Source organism: Chinchilla lanigera, unplaced genomic scaffold (assembly GCF_000276665.1).
Source record: "Chinchilla lanigera isolate Chin_1 unplaced genomic scaffold, ChiLan1.0 scaffold00005, whole genome shotgun sequence".
Lineage (NCBI taxonomy): Eukaryota > Metazoa > Chordata > Mammalia > Rodentia > Chinchillidae > Chinchilla > Chinchilla lanigera.
The window spans coordinates 14,123,730-14,130,630 of record NW_004955406.1 but is presented as its reverse complement, the minus strand read 5'-3'; positions in this window follow the sequence as shown (position 1 = coordinate 14,130,630).

The following is a 6,901-nucleotide window of genomic DNA, read 5'->3' as shown; positions in this document are numbered from 1 at the left end:
TTGCTATATAATAAATTTTTTTAATAATTGATTGTCTTTATTTCAGTCTTTTTCTTATTGCTAATTTATACCAAATAAAATATTGATGTTTTATGATGCACAGAGTAATTAGAAAAAGAAAAGCTTCAGGTTGAATGGGGAGGTTTTAAATGGTATCTTTACAAAAGTGACTTTTATTCATAAGTATAATATCCAGCCAGGTGTGGGAGTGCACATCTGTGACCCTCATTCAGGGAGGCTGAGGCAGAGGAGCCACAGATTTCATGAGCCCATGGTGAGCAATTCAGAGGTTTAGTGAGAACTTGTCTCAAAATTTAAAAAGAGCTAAGGACATCAATCAGTGCAAAGACCTACTTGCGTCCAAGTCCCAATATGGCAAAAAAAGAGGAGCAGGAGGAAGATATCCTTAAAGTTATGGGCTGAGTTGTGGTCCCCTACAACAGAGTTAGACGTGAGGTCCTAATCCCTCGTAATCAAAAAACTACTGCATTTGGAGAAAGAGGCAGTCAAGGTAAAACAACAGCATAGGGGTGGTCCCTAGTCCAAGCTGAATGTTGTCTTTACACGCAGAGGAGGTTAAGGTCCAGACAGCAGGACTGGGCATGGTGGCACATGCCTGTATCCCAGCACTCAAGAGGCTGAGGCAGGAAGACTGCTGTGAGTTTGAAAAAACAAGGCCACCCTGGGCTATACAGTGAGTTCAAGGCCACCTGGACTATATAGTAAGATCTTGTCTCAAAAAAAAAAAAAAAAAAGACAACATAGACAAACATAGACAAAGGGACAGCTGTGTGAATGAGTGCAGACACAGTGAGTAGGTGGCCACCTGCGAGCCGGGAGTGAGACAGATCTCGGAAGAAGCCAAGTTTGGCCATGCCTTCATTTTGGACTTCCAGCCCACAGAAGTTGTGAGAAAATTAATTTCTGTTGTTTGAACCACCCAGTCTGTGGTATTTAGTGTAGCAGCCCCAGCAAACCAGTGCAATGATGAAACACCAAAATTTTGGTGTGTTTTGCCAGTGGAGAAGTGGAGTGGCTTCCTTACTCCAACGCTGTTTAGAGGCGTTCCTAGAATTGGCCTGTTCCCTAAAAGTAGACCAGTGCCTCTTTCGTGAAATCGTTCCTTCAGATGGACAAGGCCCTGGGTCAACCCCCAGCACTGCCAAGAATAAAAAAGGAAAAGAAGAAAAACAGAGAAAGAGAAAGCAAGGAAGGAAGGGAGGAAGGGAGGAAGGGAGGAAGGGAGGAAGGGAAGAAGAGAAGAAGGGAAGAAGGAAGGAAGAAAGGAAGAAAACTAAAAAAGCCTTTATGCTGTTTACTATCACCCTGGGAAAGTCTCGGGGGTCAGCTGAAATTCAGACACACTCACTGCTGAGCTGGAGGCCTTCGTGGGAGGCGGGTGTTGAGAAGCAATTTCATGTAAGGCCCAGAAGCACCTGTCTGTTTTGCTTCTTAAAACTCTCGGGAATCCGATCTACAAGGCACCTAGCTGTAGCTTTAGAAATCCTAGAACCGAAACGCCAAGTGATAACTATCCTGAATGTTAGGCAACGGTTTAGGCCTTGTTTGCACTTTAAGCTTTGGACCTTTAGGATGGCACTCTAAAGGCAGACACTAGGGGCTGGGGATTTAGCTCAGTGGCAAAGTGCCTGCCTGGCAAGCGCAAGGTCATGAGTTCGGTTCCTGGTACCGGAGAAAAAAAACCAAAAAAAAAAAAAAAAGGCAGACACTAGAAATTGCTCCGGATATCTACCTCTTCTTCTTTTGTATTTTCAAGTTTTATTTCAGTGAGCGTTGGACTCCGCAGGGGTGCGATGCTGGGGACAGCAGCTGGAGTAGACGGTCAGGGAAAATCGGTGGGTGGCGGCAGGGAGGGGAGGGTATAGTGAGGGCTCGGTTTGCTTCCCACCTTTACCTAAGCGGCCTGGGAGAGTCCGGCGATTCCGCGCTACCCTATTCTGTGTAGGTGTATGAGGATGGTATTCCCTCCGCTTTACAGATTACCCCGGCCACTTCTCAGGTTTCAGCTGTAGGTTAACCAGATTTGAAGTCAATCCATTCTATTTTCATAACATTCAATTTTTCATCCCTTTTTCACCCTGATGTCACAAATTGAGAGCGGATTATCTTTTTTTTGAGACGGTGCCTAGCTGTGCAGTTCAGGTTGGCCTGAACTCACTATATAGCCCATGCTGGCCTCCCACTCCCAGCAATCCTCCTGCCTCAGCCTCCTGAGGGCTGGGATTACAGGTGTGGCCACCATGCCAAGCATGATGACTATGCTTTTATACCCCTGGGTACACATCTATTATCATAGCATCACCACTGGCAGAAGTCAGAGTCTGTGACTGTAGAATAAGGACTTTTTCAGTGTGAGGATTGAATCTGGGGCCTTCACACTGAGCTATATTCCCAGCACTTTTGTTATTCCTTTTTTTTGGTTCATTTATTTTGATTTTGGATCTCATGTGCCCAAACAAATGGGTATATTTTATTATATGTAAATTCTTTTTTTTTTTTTTTTTTTTTTTTTTTTTGTAAGAGTAGGAAATTTTACTGCAGGGTCAGGGAGATAGCTCAGCAGCACAAGCACCTGGCAAGTGCAAGGTGCTGAGTTTGATTCCTGGTACAAAAAAAAAAATTACTGGAGAAAGGAATGGGGAATATGAATGGGGCATAAAAATAGCTCCTGAGAGACAGGAGGTGACGTGAATAGGTTGCCTTGTTATTCCTTATTTTGAGACAGGGTTTCCCTAAATAGTTAAATTGCCCAAGCTGGGTTTGAACTTTCAATCCTTATACCTCAGCCTCCCAGAATGTTGACAGGTACAGGCATGTACCATCACCAATTTAAATGAAGATTTTAATTCATAAAACTTTATACTTTCTATGCATTTGAAATAAGTGGGTATCTAAAGTCTTTCCTAGCCTTAACACGACAAACAATGCTAAAAGCTGACAACATTCTACAGCAATTTTGAAGCATGCAGTCTCTTTAAAAATCATTCAGCATAACACAGAATTTATGTGTTGTTTAAAAAAATTTAAAGCACCAGGCATAGTGGCACAGGCCTATAATCCCAGCACTCAGGAGGCTGAGGCAGGAGGATTGCCATGAGTGTGAGACCAGCTTGGGCTATATAGGGACTTCAAAGCCAGCCTGAATTACACAGTGAGACCCTGCCTCAAAAACAAAAACAAACCAAAACAATTAAAGGAAGAGTAATAAGGCACTTTAGAAAATATATTTAAAAACTCCTAAAGCATTATTTTAACTGATTTGTATATGACCTAAAAAATTGTTTCTTAGGGTATAAGAGCAAAATTGTATTTGATCACTTTTCATTATTATTTGATCAAGAATCTAAAGACTATAATGACATATATAAAATTAATTTCATTTCTATTTTTTATTGTACTAGGTATTGAACCCAGGGTCTCACATATGTTTGGCAAGTCCTCTGCCACCGAGCTTCATTCCCAGCCCTTTTTAAACCTTTATGTTTGGATGGAGTCCTTGCTAAATTTTCCAGGCTGGCTTCAAACATGTGATCCTCTTGCCTCAGCCTCCCAACTACCTGGGGATGATAGGCATATACCACCATGCCCAGCCATAAAATTAAAAATAGATTTTCTTATTGTATCAGGGATTGAACCTTGAGCCTTTGCGCTACAGTATATCCCTACTTCTTTAAAAAAAATTTTTTTTTAAATTTTAAGGCAGAGTCTTGCTAAATTACTAAATTGCCCAGGTTGGGTTTGAATTTTTGATCCTCCTACCTCAGCCTCCCAGAATGCTGGCACTATAGGCATGCACCACAATGCCTTGCTGTCATAAAATGAATTTTTAAAAAATTTTATTGAGCACTTACCATGTGGTATGCACCAAGTACTTCACACATAATGACTCATTTAATTTTCAAGGTATATTAATGGTGGAGGCCAGGGCAGAGTCTAAATTTCTGAGAGTTCAAAATGAGAATTAAATAAACTATGAAACAAAACCAAATGGCTTAAATTTTCTTGAAGCTACAAAATACTAATTTCTAAGCACAAATGACTATAAAACATGTAAGCCCTTTGCCTTGAGTAGTACATTATTAACATTTTAGCTTTAGCTTAAGGCACTTCTTAAAAATTTATTTTGTGTATCAACAGAAATGTCCTTAAATTAAACAAACAATCAACACTAAGAGTTTTGAAATTTAAGCCAGGCATCTTGGTATACACCTGTAATGCCAACACTTGGGAGGCCGAGGCAGCAGGACTGCCACAAATTCCAGGTCAGTCTGGACTATGTAGTGAGTTCAAGGGCAACCTGAACTATCAACTACATAACAAGATCCTATTTCAGAAACAAGAATAAAGAGCTCCAAGATTGAAATTATATAAGTATATTTTTTAAATGCACATTTATACTAACATAATGTCTCATTCAATCCTTTTGGGGGAGGGGCAATACAGGGACTCGAACTCAGGACCTCAGGCTTGCCCAGCAGGGTCTACACCACTGAGCTAAGTCCCCGGGCCCCTCATTCAATCTTATTTGTACTAATTCACAATAAATGTCAACACCACAACAATCACAAAAACAATTTTTTAAAACAGCAAAATCAGAAAAAAAAAGCTCAATTGAGTAGTTAAATTTTAAAATAGTTGTCAATGTAGAACTAAAACTCAGATTATCTTTTCTTTTGTCCCCCTGCTGAATTACCACATTATCATCCTTCTCAATAGATTCAAGTCTCAAGGGACAAATTATCCTCTGCCTCTCATATTTTTAGTTTAACCACAACAAGTAAGTGACTTCTCACAGACTAGTCTTCATTGTAAACGCTTGTTTCTTCAAAGCTGCTCCTCTTTTTCTGTCGAATTTTGCTTAATTTTAGCATTCCAATGAATTGTGAGAAACACCTCTGCTTTTAATTTTGAACTGAAATATTGATGACACAAAAGTAAACTTTAAAAATCTTATTTTATAAGGGAACTCAGAAGGGTCTTTGCCAACTAAAGTACAACATGAATATTTCAAATAAGTACATTATCTAGGCTACTTGTACTGGAAGTTGAGTGAGTTGTGCTTCACCTACACAGGAAGTTGGCACGCTTGCATAGCAACAGCTGCTAGAACCGTGTTGTGGAAGGTTCCCTAGGAGTGCGAGGGAGGAGCAGGAAAAGGCAGGAGGGACAGATTCATCTGTTTTTCCTAGCAGGGGACAGAGGCCTGGTTGTTGGAAGGAAAGCCTTTTTAAGAGATATCCTTTAAATCACCATGCTAGCCGAATTCCCTTTTGATAGCTAGATATTCCTATTTTCAGGGTATATTCCCAGATGTTCACTGGGTACCTAAAACTAAGGATAGGACTGAACCTGCTATGTTTTTTTCCTATACTTAGGATAAAATTTAATTTCCAAGGCACAGTAAAAGACCAACAGTAATTAATGATAAAATTGGCAACTATAACAATGTGCTGTAACAAGTCGTTTAAAACATGAATTGTTCAGTTCTGGAATTTCCCCCTTAATATTTTCAGACAGCTTTTTTTTTTTTTCCCTTTTTGAGACCGGGTTTCACTATGCTGTTCAGGCTGGCCTTGAACTCACTTTGTAGCCCCGGATGGACTCGAACTCTCAGCTATCCTCCTGCCTCAGCCTCCCGAGTGCTGGGATTAGAGTGCTGGGATTACAGGCATGCACCACCACGCCCGACTTCAGACAGCTATTTTCTGCAGGTGACTGAGAGCAGTGAACCTTATAAGTAGACACTAGTGTATTTAGTAAACTGCAGGGATGCGGATAGATTTAGCCCACTGCGAAGGCAGCAAATTTGATCAGTAAGTCTACTAAAAAGAAGCTGTAATTTTAGTGGGAGTATGTTTTCAACTAAAAAGAACCCTTCCTTGCTAAGTTTAGGAGAGTGCGTGATACATGTCTTATAAATAGAAAAACATATATTACGGTGATTCAATTTACTATCCCGTTAGAGGCATAAGCATACTTTTTCTTGGTAGTAGCAATGAAGTACACTGTAAAATTCTCTGCTCTCCCGGCCTCGACCTGAAGCAAAGTGCAGAGTATAGTCTATTAAGCGGGTGTTTATTTGGGAACTCTTTATTTTAGACCATTTATTTTGAAAGTACGGTATTAAAAGAATTCTATAACCAGGCGTGGCAGCACAGGCCAGTAATCTCAGCATTCCGCAGGCTGAGGCAGGAGGATCACGAGTTGGCATCTACAGAGTGAAACTCTCCAAACAAGGAGCTAGGGATTTAGCTCAGTGGCACAGCGCCTGCCTGGAAAGCGCAGGCAAGCTCAAGGTCGTGAGTTCGATTCCCAGTACCGGGAAAAAAAAACAAAAAAACCCTCTCAAAACAAAAATTTTATTCCTCTCCCTCCTCAAGAGCAGGAGGAATTTGGCTACCCTCCTGAATTGTCCGAAGACGTCTCCCACTCCCCTACGCAATTTTCCAAAGGGGTGAAAGTTAGCTTTTAGATCCCAGGGGCCTTCTTCGAGTGGACTCTTTCCCCGGCACCCCCACGCTGCTCGTATTGTTCGCACAGCGGGAGAGCGGTGGCAGCAAGGACTGGTCAGGGATGTGGGGCGCCCTACTGCCTCGGGAGGCTGAGCTCTTTGGGTTCCCTGTGAGAGGCGGCGAGAGCAAAACTGGTGTGAAGGAGAATCTGGATAAAAGAGAGGGGGAGAACGTGGCGCGCGAGGCGAGGCGTCCGCAGAAGAAAAGGACAGAGAAAGGGCGCCGAGCTGAGACAGCCACAGGGGCAGAGGCAGCGCGGCACTGGACGGAAACCACAGCAGCGTTCCAACTGCTCCCGGCCGCCAGGGCCCAAGGCGCGGTCGCGGGCGGGCAGGGCGGACGCCGGCACCGGCACCGGCACCGGCTCG